Source organism: Garra rufa, unplaced genomic scaffold (assembly GCF_049309525.1).
Source record: "Garra rufa unplaced genomic scaffold, GarRuf1.0 hap1_unplaced_003, whole genome shotgun sequence".
Taxonomy (NCBI): domain Eukaryota; kingdom Metazoa; phylum Chordata; class Actinopteri; order Cypriniformes; family Cyprinidae; genus Garra; species Garra rufa.
In genome coordinates this window covers 1,735,710-1,754,122 of record NW_027394278.1, presented here as the reverse complement: position 1 = coordinate 1,754,122, position 18,413 = coordinate 1,735,710, and the positions used below count along the sequence as shown (strand labels likewise).

General features: G+C 38.3%; 15 non-coding genes and 4 pseudogenes across 15 annotated transcripts; all 19 read left to right on the top strand.

Moving 5' to 3' along the window:
* The first annotated feature begins 719 nt into the window (after window positions 1–719).
* LOC141309872 (5S ribosomal RNA) lies at window positions 720–838 on the top strand. Its single transcript, XR_012347419.1, has one exon. It is a non-coding gene; the product is annotated as a 5S ribosomal RNA (ribosomal RNA).
* Window positions 839–922: 84 nt separating this feature from the next.
* On the top strand, window positions 923–1,041 carry LOC141310045 (5S ribosomal RNA). The gene has a single exon (XR_012347592.1). It is a non-coding gene; the product is annotated as a 5S ribosomal RNA (ribosomal RNA).
* Window positions 1,042–2,417: 1,376 nt separating this feature from the next.
* LOC141310044 (5S ribosomal RNA) lies at window positions 2,418–2,536 on the top strand. The gene has a single exon (XR_012347591.1). It is a non-coding gene; the product is annotated as a 5S ribosomal RNA (ribosomal RNA).
* A 723-nt stretch (window positions 2,537–3,259) lies between these two features.
* LOC141310457 (5S ribosomal RNA) lies at window positions 3,260–3,368 on the top strand (annotated as a pseudogene).
* Window positions 3,369–3,452: 84 nt separating this feature from the next.
* Window positions 3,453–3,571, top strand: LOC141310043 (5S ribosomal RNA). The gene has a single exon (XR_012347590.1). It is a non-coding gene; the product is annotated as a 5S ribosomal RNA (ribosomal RNA).
* Window positions 3,572–5,588: 2,017 nt separating this feature from the next.
* LOC141310042 (5S ribosomal RNA) lies at window positions 5,589–5,707 on the top strand. Its single transcript, XR_012347588.1, has one exon. It is a non-coding gene; the product is annotated as a 5S ribosomal RNA (ribosomal RNA).
* Window positions 5,708–6,437: 730 nt separating this feature from the next.
* LOC141310041 (5S ribosomal RNA) lies at window positions 6,438–6,556 on the top strand. Its single transcript, XR_012347587.1, has one exon. It is a non-coding gene; the product is annotated as a 5S ribosomal RNA (ribosomal RNA).
* A 1,368-nt stretch (window positions 6,557–7,924) lies between these two features.
* LOC141310377 (5S ribosomal RNA) lies at window positions 7,925–8,043 on the top strand. Its single transcript, XR_012347922.1, has one exon. It is a non-coding gene; the product is annotated as a 5S ribosomal RNA (ribosomal RNA).
* Window positions 8,044–8,766: 723 nt separating this feature from the next.
* On the top strand, window positions 8,767–8,875 carry LOC141310456 (5S ribosomal RNA; annotated as a pseudogene).
* Window positions 8,876–8,959: 84 nt separating this feature from the next.
* LOC141310040 (5S ribosomal RNA) lies at window positions 8,960–9,078 on the top strand. The gene has a single exon (XR_012347586.1). It is a non-coding gene; the product is annotated as a 5S ribosomal RNA (ribosomal RNA).
* A 1,370-nt stretch (window positions 9,079–10,448) lies between these two features.
* On the top strand, window positions 10,449–10,567 carry LOC141310039 (5S ribosomal RNA). Its single transcript, XR_012347585.1, has one exon. It is a non-coding gene; the product is annotated as a 5S ribosomal RNA (ribosomal RNA).
* A 723-nt stretch (window positions 10,568–11,290) lies between these two features.
* LOC141310455 (5S ribosomal RNA) lies at window positions 11,291–11,399 on the top strand (annotated as a pseudogene).
* Window positions 11,400–11,483: 84 nt separating this feature from the next.
* LOC141310038 (5S ribosomal RNA) lies at window positions 11,484–11,602 on the top strand. Its single transcript, XR_012347584.1, has one exon. It is a non-coding gene; the product is annotated as a 5S ribosomal RNA (ribosomal RNA).
* Window positions 11,603–13,619: 2,017 nt separating this feature from the next.
* Window positions 13,620–13,738, top strand: LOC141310035 (5S ribosomal RNA). Its single transcript, XR_012347582.1, has one exon. It is a non-coding gene; the product is annotated as a 5S ribosomal RNA (ribosomal RNA).
* A 730-nt stretch (window positions 13,739–14,468) lies between these two features.
* LOC141310034 (5S ribosomal RNA) lies at window positions 14,469–14,587 on the top strand. Its single transcript, XR_012347581.1, has one exon. It is a non-coding gene; the product is annotated as a 5S ribosomal RNA (ribosomal RNA).
* Window positions 14,588–15,317: 730 nt separating this feature from the next.
* LOC141310033 (5S ribosomal RNA) lies at window positions 15,318–15,436 on the top strand. Its single transcript, XR_012347580.1, has one exon. It is a non-coding gene; the product is annotated as a 5S ribosomal RNA (ribosomal RNA).
* Window positions 15,437–16,804: 1,368 nt separating this feature from the next.
* LOC141310376 (5S ribosomal RNA) lies at window positions 16,805–16,923 on the top strand. The gene has a single exon (XR_012347921.1). It is a non-coding gene; the product is annotated as a 5S ribosomal RNA (ribosomal RNA).
* A 723-nt stretch (window positions 16,924–17,646) lies between these two features.
* LOC141310453 (5S ribosomal RNA) lies at window positions 17,647–17,755 on the top strand (annotated as a pseudogene).
* An 84-nt stretch (window positions 17,756–17,839) lies between these two features.
* On the top strand, window positions 17,840–17,958 carry LOC141310032 (5S ribosomal RNA). The gene has a single exon (XR_012347579.1). It is a non-coding gene; the product is annotated as a 5S ribosomal RNA (ribosomal RNA).
* The last annotated feature ends 455 nt before the right edge of the window (window positions 17,959–18,413 follow it).

The window sequence follows — 18,413 nt, the reverse complement described above, 5'->3', positions numbered from 1 at the left end:
TCACTATTTATATAATATGCTGGCTTTTAGAAAGACGTGTTTTACCGCTCTATTTATTACAATCATTTAAATGTATTATAGAGTGTTAAGTGTTTTACATGTTTTTTTAGGCCATTTTATTGCTCTTAACATTTTAAGTGTGTGTGTGTCTTAAATAAATGGATGGTTGGCCTGCCATGTGACTAGACACATGACAGGAAGCAGGAAGTACAACTGTATAAGAGAGCAGCATGACATACAAAGGACAGTCACCAAACTGTTGGATTAAGGAGTTTGCTAATTTTAGAGCTCACCTTTCCATTCACCACCTGCAAACTTTGGATTACACTTTCTGTGGATTGTATATACAATGGTGGACACTCACATTGGACTTATCAACACACTGGGATTCTTGGACTGTTTTTAGGGTATGGACAAATGAACTGTATTCTTTTAACAGCATTTACCTAGTTTTATCGTGTTGTTTTAAAGTCTTTTTATGTGAACCTTGTATATAAACCAAATCTATTTAAACCAATCTTCTTTTATGTCTCATTCTTTTAACCACTAGTCATCTCTCACAGTTAAATCTGACCCCATTTTAATCTTGTAACTCTGGATGGGAGACCGCCTGGGAATACCAGGTGCTGTAAGCTTTTGCCTTTTCTTCACTATTTATATAATATGATGGCTTTTACGGAGGCTGATCTATAAATAGCCCACTTTTTGGAGCAGTACTCGCTTACGGCCATACTGCGCTGAGAGCGCCCGATCTCGTCTGATCTCGGAAGCAAAGCAGCGTCGGGCCTGGTTAGTACTTAGATGGGAGACCGCCTGGGAATACCAGGTGCTGTAAGCTTTTGCCTTTTCTTCACTATTTATATAATATGCTGGCTTTTACGGAGGCTGATCTTTAAATAGCCCACTTTTTGGAGCAGCCCTCGCTTACGGCCATACTGCGCTGAGACCGCCCGATCTCGTCTGATCTCGGAAGCAAAGCAGCGTCGGGCCTGGTTAGTACTTGGATGGGAGACCGCCTGGGAATACCAGGTGCTGTAAGCTTTTGCCTTTTCTTCACTATTTATATAATATGCTGGCTTTTAGAAAGACGTGTTTTACCGCTCTATTTATTACAATCATTTAAATGTATTATAGAGTGTTAAGTGTTTTACATGTTTTTTTAGGCCATTTTATTGCTCTTAACATTTTAAGTGTGTGTGTGTCTTAAATAAATGGATGGTTGGCCTGCCATGTGACTAGACACATGACAGGAAGCAGGAAGTACAACTGTATAAGAGAGCAGCATGACAAACAAAGGACAGTCACCAAACTGTTGGATTAAGGAGTTTGCTAATTTTAGAGCTCACCTTTCCATTCACCACCTGCAAACTTTGGATTACACTTTCTGTGGATTGTATATACAATGGTGGACACTCACATTGGACTTATCAACACACTGGGATTCTTGGACTGTTTTTAGGGTATGGACAAATGAACTGTATTCTTTTAACAGCATTTACCTAGTTTTATCGTGTTGTTTTAAAGTCTTTTATGTGAACCTTGTATATAAACCAAATCTATTTAAACCAATCTTCTTTTATGTCTCATTCTTTTAACCACTAGTCATCTCTCACAGTTAAATCTGACCCCATTTTAATCTTGTAACTCTGGATGGGAGACCGCCTGGGAATACCAGGTGCTGTAAGCTTTTGCCTTTTCTTCACTATTTATATAATATGCTGGCTTTTAGAAAGACGTGTTTTACCGCTCTATTTATTACAATCATTTAAATGTATTATAGAGTGTTAAGTGTTTTACATGTTTTTTTAGGCCATTTTATTGCTCTTAACATTTTAAGTGTGTGTGTGTCTTAAATAAATGGATGGTTGGCCTGCCATGTGACTAGACACATGACAGGAAGCAGGAAGTACAACTGTATAAGAGAGCAGCATGACAAACAAAGGACAGTCACCAAACTGTTGGATTAAGGAGTTTGCTAATTTTAGAGCTCACCTTTCCATTCACCACCTGCAAACTTTGGATTACACTTTCTGTGGATTGTATATACAATGGTGGACACTCACATTGGACTTATCAACACACTAGGATTCTTGGACTGTTTTTAGGGTATGGACAAATGAACTGTATTCTTTTAACAGCATTTACCTAGTTTTATCGTGTTGTTTTAAAGTCTTTTATGTTAACCTTGTATATAAACCAAATCTATTTAAACCAATCTTCTTTTATGTCTCATTCTTTTAACCACTACTCATCTCTCACAGTTAAATCTGACCCCATTTTAATCTTGTAACTCTGGATGGGAGACCGCCTGGGAATACCAGGTGCTGTAAGCTTTTGCCTTTTCTTCACTATTTATATAATATGCTGGCTTTTACGGAGGCTGATCTTTAAATAGCCCACTTTTTGGAGCAGCCCTCGCTTACGGCCATACTGCGCTGAGACCGCCCGATCTCGTCTGATCTCGGAAGCAAAGCAGCGTCGGGCCTGGTTAGTACTTGGATGGGAGACCGCCTGGGAATACCAGGTGCTGTAAGCTTTTGCCTTTTCTTCACTATTTATATAATATGCTGGCTTTTAGAAAGACGTGTTTTACCGCTCTATTTATTACAATCATTTAAATGTATTATAGAGTGTTAAGTGTTTTACATGTTTTTTAGGCCATTTTATTACTCTTAACATTTTAAGTGTGTGTGTGTCTTTAATAAATGGATGGTTGGCCTGCCATGTGACTAGACACATGACAGGAAGCAGGAAGTACAACTGTATAAGAGAGCAGCATGACAAAAAAAGTCACCAAACTGTTGGATTAAGGAGTTGCTAATTTTAGAGCTCACCTTTCCATTCACCACCTGCAAACTTTGGATTACACTTTCTGTGGATTGTATATACAATGGTGGACACTCACATTGGACTTATCAACACACTGGGATTCTTGGACTGTTTTTAGGGTATGGACAAATGAACTGTATTCTTTTAACAGCATTTACCTAGTTTTATCGTGTTGTTTTAAAGTCTTTTATGTGAACCTTGTATAAAAACCAAATCTATTTAAACCAATCTTCTTTTATGTCTCATTCTTTTAACCACTAGTCATCTCTCACAGTTAATTCTGACCCCATTTTAATGTTGTAACTCTGGATGGGAGACCGCCTGGGAATACCAGGTGCTGTAAACTTTTGCCTTTTCTTCACTATTTATATAATATGATGGCTTTTACGGAGGCTGATCTATAAATAACCCACTTTTTGGAGCAGTCCTCGCTTACGGCCATACTGCGCTGAGTGCGCCCGATCTCGGAAGCAAAGCAGCGTCGGGCCTGGTTAGTACTTGGATGGGAGACCCCCTGGGAATACCAGGTGCTGTAAGCTTTTGCCTTTTCTTCACTATTTATATAATAAGATGGCTTTTACGGAGGCTGATCTATAAATAGCCCACTTTTTGGAGCAGTACTCGCTTACGGCCATACTGCGCTGAGACCGCCCGATCTCGTCTGATCTCGGAAGCAAAGCAGCGTCGGGCCTGGTTAGTACTTGGATGGGAGACCGCCTGGGAATACCAGGTGCTGTAAGCTTTTGCCTTTTCTTCACTATTTATATAATATGCTGGCTTTTAGAAAGACGTGTTTTACCGCTCTATTTATTACAATCATTTAAATGTATTATAGAGTGTTAAGTGTTTTACATGTTTTTTAGGCCATTTTATTACTCTTAACATTTTAAGTGTGTGTGTGTGTCTTTAATAAATGGATGGTTGGCCTGCCATGTGACTAGACACATGACAGGAAGCAGGAAGTACAACTGTATAAGAGAGCAGCATGACAAAAAAAGTCACCAAACTGTTGGATTAAGGAGTTGCTAATTTTAGAGCTCACCTTTCCATTCACCACCTGCAAACTTTGGATTACACTTTCTGTGGATTGTATATACAATGGTGGACACTCACATTGGATTTATCAACACACTGGGATTCTTGGACTGTTTTTAGGGTATGGACAAATGAACTGTATTCTTTTAACAGCATTTACCTAGTTTTATCGTGTTGTTTTAAAGTCTTTTATGTGAACCTTGTATATAAACCAAATCTATTTAAACCAATCTTCTTTTATGTCTCATTCTTTTAACCACTAGTCATCTCTCACAGTTAAATCTGACCCCATTTTAATCTTGTAACTCTGGATGGGAGACCGCCTGGGAATACCAGGTGCTGTAAGCTTTTGCCTTTTCTTCACTATTTATATAATATGCTGGCTTTTAGAAAGACGTGTTTTACCGCTCTATTTATTACAATCATTTAAATGTATTATAGAGTGTTAAGTGTTTTACATGTTTTTTTAGGCCATTTTATTGCTCTTAACATTTTAAGTGTGTGTGTGTCTTAAATAAATGGATGGTTGGCCTGCCATGTGACTAGACACATGACAGGAAGCAGGAAGTACAACTGTATAAGAGAGCAGCATGACAAACAAAGGACAGTCACCAAACTGTTGGATTAAGGAGTTTGCTAATTTTAGAGCTCACCTTTCCATTCACCACCTGCAAACTTTGGATTACACTTTCTGTGGATTGTATATACAATGGTGGACACTCACATTGGACTTATCAACACACTGGGATTCTTGGACTGTTTTTAGGGTATGGACAAATGAACTGTATTCTTTTAACAGCATTTACCTAGTTTTATCGTGTTGTTTTAAAGTCTTTTATGTGAACCTTGTATATAAACCAAATCTATTTAAACCAATCTTCTTTTATGTCTCATTCTTTTAACCACTAGTCATCTCTCACAGTTAAATCTGACCCCATTTTAATCTTGTAACTCTGGATGGGAGACCGCCTGGGAATACCAGGTGCTGTAAGCTTTTGCCTTTTCTTCACTATTTATATAATATGCTGGCTTTTAGAAAGACGTGTTTTACCGCTCTATTTATTACAATCATTTAAATGTATTATAGAGTGTTAAGTGTTTTACATGTTTTTTTAGGCCATTTTATTGCTCTTAACATTTTAAGTGTGTGTGTGTCTTAAATAAATGGATGGTTGGCCTGCCATGTGACTAGACACATGACAGGAAGCAGGAAGTACAACTGTATAAGAGAGCAGCATGACAAACAAAGGACAGTCACCAAACTGTTGGATTAAGGAGTTTGCTAATTTTAGAGCTCACCTTTCCATTCACCACCTGCAAACTTTGGATTACACTTTTTGTGGATTGTATATACAATGGTGGACACTCACATTTGACTTATCAACACACTAGGATTCTTGGACTGTTTTTAGGGTATGGACAAATGAACTGTATTCTTTTAACAGCATTTACCTAGTTTTATCGTGTTGTTTTAAAGTCTTTTATGTTAACCTTGTATATAAACCAAATCTATTTAAACCAATCTTCTTTTATGTGTCATTCTTTTAACCACTACTCATCTCTCACAGTTAAATCTGACCCCATTTTAATCTTGTAACTCTGGATGGGAGACCGCCTGGGAATACCAGGTGCTGTAAGCTTTTGCCTTTTCTTCACTATTTATATAATATGCTGGCTTTTACGGAGGCTGATCTTTAAATAGCCCACTTTTTGGAGCAGCCCTCGCTTACGGCCATACTGCGCTGAGACCGCCCGATCTCGTCTGATCTCGGAAGCAAAGCAGCGTCGGGCCTGGTTAGTACTTGGATGGGAGACCGCCTGGGAATACCAGGTGCTGTAAGCTTTTGCCTTTTCTTCACTATTTATATAATATGCTGGCTTTTAGAAAGACGTGTTTTACCGCTCTATTTATTACAATCATTTAAATGTATTATAGAGTGTTAAGTGTTTTACATGTTTTTTTAGGCCATTTTATTGCTCTTAACATTTTAAGTGTGTGTGTGTCTTAAATAAATGGATGGTTGGCCTGCCATGTGACTAGACACATGACAGGAAGCAGGAAGTACAACTGTATAAGAGAGCAGCATGACAAACAAAGGACAGTCACCAAACTGTTGGATTAAGGAGTTTGCTAATTTTAGAGCTCACCTTTCCATTCACCACCTGCAAACTTTGGATTACACTTTCTGTGGATTGTATATACAATGGTGGACACTCACATTGGACTTATCAACACACTAGGATTCTTGGACTGTTTTTAGGGTATGGACAAATGAACTGTATTCTTTTAACAGCATTTACCTAGTTTTATCGTGTTGTTTTAAAGTCTTTTATGTTAACCTTGTATATAAACCAAATCTATTTAAACCAATCTTCTTTTATGTCTCATTCTTTTAACCACTACTCATCTCTCACAGTTAAATCTGACCCCATTTTAATCTTGTAACTCTGGATGGGAGACCGCCTGGGAATACCAGGTGCTGTAAGCTTTTGCCTTTTCTTCACTATTTATATAATATGCTGGCTTTTACGGAGGCTGATCTTTAAATAGCCCACTTTTTGGAGCAGCCCTCGCTTACGGCCATACTGCGCTGAGACCGCCCGATCTCGTCTGATCTCGGAAGCAAAGCAGCGTCGGGCCTGGTTAGTACTTGGATGGGAGACCGCCTGGGAATACCAGGTGCTGTAAGCTTTTGCCTTTTCTTCACTATTTATATAATATGCTGGCTTTTAGAAAGACGTGTTTTACCGCTCTATTTATTACAATCATTTAAATGTATTATAGAGTGTTAAGTGTTTTACATGTTTTTTAGGCCATTTTATTACTCTTAACATTTTAAGTGTGTGTGTGTCTTTAATAAATGGATGGTTGGCCTGCCATGTGACTAGACACATGACAGGAAGCAGGAAGTACAACTGTATAAGAGAGCAGCATGACAAAAAAAGTCACCAAACTGTTGGATTAAGGAGTTGCTAATTTTAGAGCTCACCTTTCCATTCACCACCTGCAAACTTTGGATTACACTTTCTGTGGATTGTATATACAATGGTGGACACTCACATTGGACTTATCAACACACTGGGATTCTTGGACTGTTTTTAGGGTATGGACAAATGAACTGTATTCTTTTAACAGCATTTACCTAGTTTTATCGTGTTGTTTTAAAGTCTTTTATGTGAACCTTGTATATAAACCAAATCTATTTAAACCAATCTTCTTTTATGTCTCATTCTTTTAACCACTAGTCATCTCTCACAGTTAAATCTGACCCCATTTTAATCTTGTAACTCTGGAAGGGAGACCGCCTGGGAATACCAGGTGCTGTAAGCTTTTGCCTTTTCTTCACTATTTATATAATATGCTGGCTTTTAGAAAGACGTGTTTTACCGCTCTATTTATTACAATCATTTAAATGTATTATAGAGTGTTAAGTGTTTTACATGTTTTTTTAGGCCATTTTATTGCTCTTAACATTTTAAGTGTGTGTGTGTCTTAAATAAATGGATGGTTGGCCTGCCATGTGACTAGACACATGACAGGAAGCAGGAAGTACAACTGTATAAGAGAGCAGCATGACAAACAAAGGACAGTCACCAAACTGTTGGATTAAGGAGTTTGCTAATTTTAGAGCTCACCTTTCCATTCACCACCTGCAAACTTTGGATTACACTTTCTGTGGATTGTATATACAATGGTGGACACTCACATTGGACTTATCAACACACTAGGATTCTTGGACTGTTTTTAGGGTATGGACAAATGAACTGTATTCTTTTAACAGCATTTACCTAGTTTTATCGTGTTGTTTTAAAGTCTTTTATGTTAACCTTGTATATAAACCAAATCTATTTAAACCAATCTTCTTTTATGTCTCATTCTTTTAACCACTACTCATCTCTCACAGTTAAATCTGACCCCATTTTAATCTTGTAACTCTGGATGGGAGACCGCCTGGGAATACCAGGTGCTGTAAGCTTTTGCCTTTTCTTCACTATTTATATAATATGCTGGCTTTTACGGAGGCTGATCTTTAAATAGCCCACTTTTTGGAGCGCCCTCGCTTACGGCCATACTGCGCTGAGACCGCCCGATCTCGTCTGATCTCGGAAGCAATGCAGCGTCGGGCCTGGTTAGTACTTGGATGGGAGACCGCCTGGGAATACCAGGTGCTGTAAGCTTTTGCCTTTTCTTCACTATTTATATAATATGCTGGCTTTTAGAAAGACTTGTTTTACCGCTCTATTTATTACAATCATTTAAATGTATTATAGAGTGTTAAGTGTTTTACATGTTTTTTAGGCCATTTTATTACTCTTAACATTTTAAGTGTGTGTGTGTCTTTAATAAATGGATGGTTGGCCTGCCATGTGACTAGACACATGACAGGAAGCAGGAAGTACAACTGTATAAGAGAGCAGCATGACAAAAAAAGTCACCAAACTGTTGGATTAAGGAGTTGCTAATTTTAGAGCTCACCTTTCCATTCACCACCTGCAAACTTTGGATTACACTTTCTGTGGATTGTATATACAATGGTGGACACTCACATTGGACTTATCAACACACTGGGATTCTTGGACTGTTTTTAGGGTATGGACAAATGAACTGTATTCTTTTAACAGCATTTACCTAGTTTTATCGTGTTGTTTTAAAGTCTTTTATGTGAACCTTGTATAAAAACCAAATCTATTTAAACCAATCTTCTTTTATGTCTCATTCTTTTAACCACTAGTCATCTCTCACAGTTAATTCTGACCCCATTTTAATGTTGTAACTCTGGATGGGAGACCGCCTGGGAATACCAGGTGCTGTAAACTTTTGCCTTTTCTTCACTATTTATATAATATGATGGCTTTTACGGAGGCTGATCTATAAATAACCCACTTTTTGGAGCAGTCCTCGCTTACGGCCATACTGCGCTGAGTGCGCCCGATCTCGGAAGCAAAGCAGCGTCGGGCCTGGTTAGTACTTGGATGGGAGACCCCCTGGGAATACCAGGTGCTGTAAGCTTTTGCCTTTTCTTCACTATTTATATAATAAGATGGCTTTTACGGAGGCTGATCTATAAATAGCCCACTTTTTGGAGCAGTACTCGCTTACGGCCATACTGCGCTGAGACCGCCCGATCTCGTCTGATCTCGGAAGCAAAGCAGCGTCGGGCCTGGTTAGTACTTGGATGGGAGACCGCCTGGGAATACCAGGTGCTGTAAGCTTTTGCCTTTTCTTCACTATTTATATAATATGCTGGCTTTTAGAAAGACGTGTTTTACCGCTCTATTTATTACAATCATTTAAATGTATTATAGAGTGTTAAGTGTTTTACATGTTTTTTAGGCCATTTTATTACTCTTAACATTTTAAGTGTGTGTGTGTGTCTTTAATAAATGGATGGTTGGCCTGCCATGTGACTAGACACATGACAGGAAGCAGGAAGTACAACTGTATAAGAGAGCAGCATGACAAAAAAAGTCACCAAACTGTTGGATTAAGGAGTTGCTAATTTTAGAGCTCACCTTTCCATTCACCACCTGCAAACTTTGGATTACACTTTCTGTGGATTGTATATACAATGGTGGACACTCACATTGGACTTATCAACACACTGGGATTCTTGGACTGTTTTTAGGGTATGGACAAATGAACTGTATTCTTTTAACAGCATTTACCTAGTTTTATCGTGTTGTTTTAAAGTCTTTTATGTGAACCTTGTATATAAACCAAATCTATTTAAACCAATCTTCTTTTATGTCTCATTCTTTTAACCACTAGTCATCTCTCACAGTTAAATCTGACCCCATTTTAATCTTGTAACTCTGGATGGGAGACCGCCTGGGAATACCAGGTGCTGTAAGCTTTTGCCTTTTCTTCACTATTTATATAATATGCTGGCTTTTAGAAAGACGTGTTTTACCGCTCTATTTATTACAATCATTTAAATGTATTATAGAGTGTTAAGTGTTTTACATGTTTTTTTAGGCCATTTTATTGCTCTTAACATTTTAAGTGTGTGTGTGTCTTAAATAAATGGATGGTTGGCCTGCCATGTGACTAGACACATGACAGGAAGCAGGAAGTACAACTGTATAAGAGAGCAGCATGACAAACAAAGGACAGTCACCAAACTGTTGGATTAAGGAGTTTGCTAATTTTAGAGCTCACCTTTCCATTCACCACCTGCAAACTTTGGATTACACTTTCTGTGGATTGTATATACAATGGTGGACACTCACATTGGACTTATCAACACACTAGGATTCTTGGACTGTTTTTAGGGTATGGACAAATGAACTGTATTCTTTTAACAGCATTTACCTAGTTTTATCGTGTTGTTTTAAAGTCTTTTATGTTAACCTTGTATATAAACCAAATTTATTTAAACCAATCTTCTTTTATGTCTCATTCTTTTAACCACTACTCATCTCTCACAGTTAAATCTGACCCCATTTTAATCTTGTAACTCTGGATGGGAGACCGCCTGGGAATACCAGGTGCTGTAAGCTTTTGCCTTTTCTTCACTATTTATATAATATGCTGGCTTTTACGGAGGCTGATCTTTAAATAGCCCACTTTTTGGAGCGCCCTCGCTTACGGCCATACTGCGCTGAGACCGCCCGATCTCGTCTGATCTCGGAAGCAAAGCAGCGTCGGGCCTGGTTAGTACTTGGATGGGAGACCGCCTGGGAATACCAGGTGCTGTAAGCTTTTGCCTTTTCTTCACTATTTATATAATATGCTGGCTTTTAGAAAGACTTGTTTTACCGCTCTATTTATTACAATCATTTAAATGTATTATAGAGTGTTAAGTGTTTTACATGTTTTTTAGGCCATTTTATTACTCTTAACATTTTAAGTGTGTGTGTGTCTTTAATAAATGGATGGTTGGCCTGCCATGTGACTAGACACATGACAGGAAGCAGGAAGTACAACTGTATAAGAGAGCAGCATGACAAAAAAAGTCACCAAACTGTTGGATTAAGGAGTTGCTAATTTTAGAGCTCACCTTTCCATTCACCACCTGCAAACTTTGGATTACACTTTCTGTGGATTGTATATACAATGGTGGACACTCACATTGGACTTATCAACACACTGGGATTCTTGGACTGTTTTTAGGGTATGGACAAATGAACTGTATTCTTTTAACAGCATTTACCTAGTTTTATCGTGTTGTTTTAAAGTCTTTTATGTGAACCTTGTATAAAAACCAAATCTATTTAAACCAATCTTCTTTTATGTCTCATTCTTTTAACCACTAGTCATCTCTCACAGTTAATTCTGACCCCATTTTAATGTTGTAACTCTGGATGGGAGACCGCCTGGGAATACCAGGTGCTGTAAACTTTTGCCTTTTCTTCACTATTTATATAATATGATGGCTTTTACGGAGGCTGATCTATAAATAACCCACTTTTTGGAGCAGTCCTCGCTTACGGCCATACTGCGCTGAGTGCGCCCGATCTCGGAAGCAAAGCAGCGTCGGGCCTGGTTAGTACTTGGATGGGAGACCCCCTGGGAATACCAGGTGCTGTAAGCTTTTGCCTTTTCTTCACTATTTATATAATAAGATGGCTTTTACGGAGGCTGATCTATAAATAGCCCACTTTTTGGAGCAGTACTCGCTTACGGCCATACTGCGCTGAGACCGCCCGATCTCGTCTGATCTCGGAAGCAAAGCAGCGTCGGGCCTGGTTAGTACTTGGATGGGAGACCGCCTGGGAATACCAGGTGCTGTAAGCTTTTGCCTTTTCTTCACTATTTATATAATATGCTGGCTTTTAGAAAGACGTGTTTTACCGCTCTATTTATTACAATCATTTAAATGTATTATAGAGTGTTAAGTGTTTTACATGTTTTTTAGGCCATTTTATTACTCTTAACATTTTAAGTGTGTGTGTGTGTCTTTAATAAATGGATGGTTGGCCTGCCATGTGACTAGACACATGACAGGAAGCAGGAAGTACAACTGTATAAGAGAGCAGCATGACAAAAAAAGTCACCAAACTGTTGGATTAAGGAGTTGCTAATTTTAGAGCTCACCTTTCCATTCACCACCTGCAAACTTTGGATTACACTTTCTGTGGATTGTATATACAATGGTGGACACTCACATTGGACTTATCAACACACTGGGATTCTTGGACTGTTTTTAGGGTATGGACAAATGAACTGTATTCTTTTAACAGCATTTACCTAGTTTTATCGTGTTGTTTTAAAGTCTTTTATGTGAACCTTGTATATAAACCAAATCTATTTAAACCAATCTTCTTTTATGTCTCATTCTTTTAACCACTAGTCATCTCTCACAGTTAAATCTGACCCCATTTTAATCTTGTAACTCTGGATGGGAGACCGCCTGGGAATACCAGGTGCTGTAAGCTTTTGCCTTTTCTTCACTATTTATATAATATGCTGGCTTTTAGAAAGACGTGTTTTACCGCTCTATTTATTACAATCATTTAAATGTATTATAGAGTGTTAAGTGTTTTACTTGTTTTTTTAGGCCATTTTATTGCTCTTAACATTTTAAGTGTGTGTGTGTCTTAAATAAATGGATGGTTGGCCTGCCATGTGACTAGACACATGACAGGAAGCAGGAAGTACAACTGTATAAGAGAGCAGCATGACAAACAAAGGACAGTCACCAAACTGTTGGATTAAGGAGTTTGCTAATTTTAGAGCTCACCTTTCCATTCACCACCTGCAAACTTTGGATTACACTTTCTGTGGATTGTATATACAATGGTGGACACTCACATTGGACTTATCAACACACTGGGATTCTTGGACTGTTTTTAGGGTATGGACAAATGAACTGTATTCTTTTAACAGCATTTACCTAGTTTTATCGTGTTGTTTTAAAGTCTTTTATGTGAACCTTGTATATAAACCAAATCTATTTAAACCAATCTTCTTTTATGTCTCATTCTTTTAACCACTAGTCATCTCTCACAGTTAAATCTGACCCCATTTTAATCTTGTAACTCTGGATGGGAGACCGCCTGGGAATACCAGGTGCTGTAAGCTTTTGCCTTTTCTTCACTATTTATATAATATGCTGGCTTTTAGAAAGACGTGTTTTACCGCTCTATTTATTACAATCATTTAAATGTATTATAGAGTGTTAAGTGTTTTACATGTTTTTTTAGGCCATTTTATTGCTCTTAACATTTTAAGTGTGTGTGTGTCTTAAATAAATGGATGGTTGGCCTGCCATGTGACTAGACACATGACAGGAAGCAGGAAGTACAACTGTATAAGAGAGCAGCATGACAAACAAAGGACAGTCACCAAACTGTTGGATTAAGGAGTTTGCTAATTTTAGAGCTCACCTTTCCATTCACCACCTGCAAACTTTGGATTACACTTTTTGTGGATTGTATATACAATGGTGGACACTCACATTTGACTTATCAACACACTAGGATTCTTGGACTGTTTTTAGGGTATGGACAAATGAACTGTATTCTTTTAACAGCATTTACCTAGTTTTATCGTGTTGTTTTAAAGTCTTTTATGTTAACCTTGTATATAAACCAAATCTATTTAAACCAATCTTCTTTTATGTCTCATTCTTTTAACCACTACTCATCTCTCACAGTTAAATCTGACCCCATTTTAATCTTGTAACTCTGGATGGGAGACCGCCTGGGAATACCAGGTGCTGTAAGCTTTTGCCTTTTCTTCACTATTTATATAATATGCTGGCTTTTACGGAGGCTGATCTTTAAATAGCCCACTTTTTGGAGCAGCCCTCGCTTACGGCCATACTGCGCTGAGACCGCCCGATCTCGTCTGATCTCGGAAGCAAAGCAGCGTCGGGCCTGGTTAGTACTTGGATGGGAGACCGCCTGGGAATACCAGGTGCTGTAAGCTTTTGCCTTTTCTTCACTATTTATATAATATGCTGGCTTTTAGAAAGACGTGTTTTACCGCTCTATTTATTACAATCATTTAAATGTATTATAGAGTGTTAAGTGTTTTACATGTTTTTTTAGGCCATTTTATTGCTCTTAACATTTTAAGTGTGTGTGTGTCTTAAATAAATGGATGGTTGGCCTGCCATGTGACTAGACACATGACAGGAAGCAGGAAGTACAACTGTATAAGAGAGCAGCATGACAAACAAAGGACAGTCACCAAACTGTTGGATTAAGGAGTTTGCTAATTTTAGAGCTCACCTTTCCATTCACCACCTGCAAACTTTGGATTACACTTTTTGTGGATTGTATATACAATGGTGGACACTCACATTTGACTTATCAACACACTAGGATTCTTGGACTGTTTTTAGGGTATGGACAAATGAACTGTATTCTTTTAACAGCATTTACCTAGTTTTATCGTGTTGTTTTAAAGTCTTTTATGTTAACCTTGTATATAAACCAAATCTATTTAAACCAATCTTCTTTTATGTCTCATTCTTTTAACCACTACTCATCTCTCACAGTTAAATCTGACCCCATTTTAATCTTGTAACTCTGGATGGGAGACCGCCTGGGAATACCAGGTGCTGTAAGCTTTTGCCTTTTCTTCACTATTTATATAATATGCTGGCTTTTACGGAGGCTGATCTTTAAATAGCCCACTTTTTGGAGCAGCCCTCGCTTACGGCCATACTGCGCTGAGACCGCCCGATCTCGTCTGATCTCGGAAGCAAAGCAGCGTCGGGCCTGGTTAGTACTTGGATGGGAGACCGCCTGGGAATACCAGGTGCTGTAAGCTTTTGCCTTTTCTTCACTATTTATATAATATGCTGGCTTTTAGAAAGACGTGTTTTACCGCTCTATTTATTACAATCATTTAAATGTATTATAGAGTGTTAAGTGTTTTACATGTTTTTTTAGGCCATTTTATTGCTCTTAACATTTTAAGTGTGTGTGTGTCTTAAATAAATGGATGGTTGGCCTGCCATGTGACTAGACACATGACAGGAAGCAGGAAGTACAACTGTATAAGAGAGCAGCATGACAAACAAAGGACAGTCACCAAACTGTTGGATTAAGGAGTTTGCTAATTTTAGAGCTCACCTTTCCATTCACCACCTGCAAACTTTGGATTACACTTTCTGTGGATTGTATATACAATGGTGGACACTCACATTGGACTTATCAACACACTAGGATTCTTGGACTGTTTTTAGGGTATGGACAAATGAACTGTATTCTTTTAACAGCATTTACCTAGTTTTATCGTGTTGTTTTAAAGTCTTTTATGTTAACCTTGTATATAAACCAAATCTATTTAAACCAATCTTCTTTTATGTCTCATTCTTTTAACCACTACTCATCTCTCACAGTTAAATCTGACCCCATTTTAATCTTGTAACTCTGGATGGGAGACCGCCTGGGAATACCAGGTGCTGTAAGCTTTTGCCTTTTCTTCACTATTTATATAATATGCTGGCTTTTACGGAGGCTGATCTTTAAATAGCCCACTTTTTGGAGCAGCCCTCGCTTACGGCCATACTGCGCTGAGACCGCCCGATCTCGTCTGATCTCGGAAGCAAAGCAGCGTCGGGCCTGGTTAGTACTTGGATGGGAGACCGCCTGGGAATACCAGGTGCTGTAAGCTTTTGCCTTTTCTTCACTATTTATATAATATGCTGGCTTTTAGAAAGACGTGTTTTACCGCTCTATTTATTACAATCATTTAAATGTATTATAGAGTGTTAAGTGTTTTACATGTTTTTTAGGCCATTTTATTACTCTTAACATTTTAAGTGTGTGTGTGTCTTTAATAAATGGATGGTTGGCCTGCCATGTGACTAGACACATGACAGGAAGCAGGAAGTACAACTGTATAAGAGAGCAGCATGACAAAAAAAGTCACCAAACTGTTGGATTAAGGAGTTGCTAATTTTAGAGCTCACCTTTCCATTCACCACCTGCAAACTTTGGATTACACTTTCTGTGGATTGTATATACAATGGTGGACACTCACATTGGACTTATCAACACACTGGGATTCTTGGACTGTTTTTAGGGTATGGACAAATGAACTGTATTCTTTTAACAGCATTTACCTAGTTTTATCGTGTTGTTTTAAAGTCTTTTATGTGAACCTTGTATATAAACCAAATCTATTTAAACCAATCTTCTTTTATGTCTCATTCTTTTAACCACTAGTCATCTCTCACAGTTAAATCTGACCCCATTTTAATCTTGTAACTCTGGAAGGGAGACCGCCTGGGAATACCAGGTGCTGTAAGCTTTTGCCTTTTCTTCACTATTTATATAATATGCTGGCTTTTAGAAAGACGTGTTTTACCGCTCTATTTATTACAATCATTTAAATGTATTATAGAGTGTTAAGTGTTTTACATGTTTTTTTAGGCCATTTTATTGCTCTTAACATTTTAAGTGTGTGTGTGTCTTAAATAAATGGATGGTTGGCCTGCCATGTGACTAGACACATGACAGGAAGCAGGAAGTACAACTGTATAAGAGAGCAGCATGACAAACAAAGGACAGTCACCAAACTGTTGGATTAAGGAGTTTGCTAATTTTAGAGCTCACCTTTCCATTCACCACCTGCAAACTTTGGATTACACTTTCTGTGGATTGTATATACAATGGTGGACACTCACATTGGACTTATCAACACACTAGGATTCTTGGACTGTTTTTAGGGTATGGACAAATGAACTGTATTCTTTTAACAGCATTTACCTAGTTTTATCGTGTTGTTTTAAAGTCTTTTATGTTAACCTTGTATATAAACCAAATCTATTTAAACCAATCTTCTTTTATGTCTCATTCTTTTAACCACTACTCATCTCTCACAGTTAAATCTGACCCCATTTTAATCTTGTAACTCTGGATGGGAGACCGCCTGGGAATACCAGGTGCTGTAAGCTTTTGCCTTTTCTTCACTATTTATATAATATGCTGGCTTTTACGGAGGCTGATCTTTAAATAGCCCACTTTTTGGAGCGCCCTCGCTTACGGCCATACTGCGCTGAGACCGCCCGATCTCGTCTGATCTCGGAAGCAATGCAGCGTCGGGCCTGGTTAGTACTTGGATGGGAGACCGCCTGGGAATACCAGGTGCTGTAAGCTTTTGCCTTTTCTTCACTATTTATATAATATGCTGGCTTTTAGAAAGACTTGTTTTACCGCTCTATTTATTACAATCATTTAAATGTATTATAGAGTGTTAAGTGTTTTACATGTTTTTTAGGCCATTTTATTACTCTTAACATTTTAAGTGTGTGTGTGTCTTTAATAAATGGATGGTTGGCCTGCCATGTGACTAGACACATGACAGGAAGCAGGAAGTACAACTGTATAAGAGAGCAGCATGACAAAAAAAGTCACCAAACTGTTGGATTAAGGAGTTGCTAATTTTAGAGCTCACCTTTCCATTCACCACCTGCAAACTTTGGATTACACTTTCTGTGGATTGTATATACAATGGTGGACACTCACATTGGACTTATCAACACACTGGGATTCTTGGACTGTTTTTAGGGTATGGACAAATGAACTGTATTCTTTTAACAGCATTTACCTAGTTTTATCGTGTTGTTTTAAAGTCTTTTATGTGAACCTTGTATAAAAACCAAATCTATTTAAACCAATCTTCTTTTATGTCTCATTCTTTTAACCACTAGTCATCTCTCACAGTTAATTCTGACCCCATTTTAATGTTGTAACTCTGGATGGGAGACCGCCTGGGAATACCAGGTGCTGTAAACTTTTGCCTTTTCTTCACTATTTATATAATATGATGGCTTTTACGGAGGCTGATCTATAAATAACCCACTTTTTGGAGCAGTCCTCGCTTACGGCCATACTGCGCTGAGTGCGCCCGATCTCGGAAGCAAAGCAGCGTCGGGCCTGGTTAGTACTTGGATGGGAGACCCCCTGGGAATACCAGGTGCTGTAAGCTTTTGCCTTTTCTTCACTATTTATATAATAAGATGGCTTTTACGGAGGCTGATCTATAAATAGCCCACTTTTTGGAGCAGTACTCGCTTACGGCCATACTGCGCTGAGACCGCCCGATCTCGTCTGATCTCGGAAGCAAAGCAGCGTCGGGCCTGGTTAGTACTTGGATGGGAGACCGCCTGGGAATACCAGGTGCTGTAAGCTTTTGCCTTTTCTTCACTATTTATATAATATGCTGGCTTTTAGAAAGACGTGTTTTACCGCTCTATTTATTACAATCATTTAAATGTATTATAGAGTGTTAAGTGTTTTACATGTTTTTTAGGCCATTTTATTACTCTTAACATTTTAAGTGTGTGTGTGTGTCTTTAATAAATGGATGGTTGGCCTGCCATGTGACTAGACACATGACAGGAAGCAGGAAGTACAACTGTATAAGAGAGCAGCATGACAAAAAAAGTCACCAAACTGTTGGATTAAGGAGTTGCTAATTTTAGAGCTCACCTTTCCATTCACCACCTGCAAACTTTGGATTACACTTTCTGTGGATTGTATATACAATGGTGGACACTCACATTGGACTTATCAACACACTGGGATTCTTGGACTGTTTTTAGGGTATGGACAAATGAACTGTATTCTTTTAACAGCATTTACCT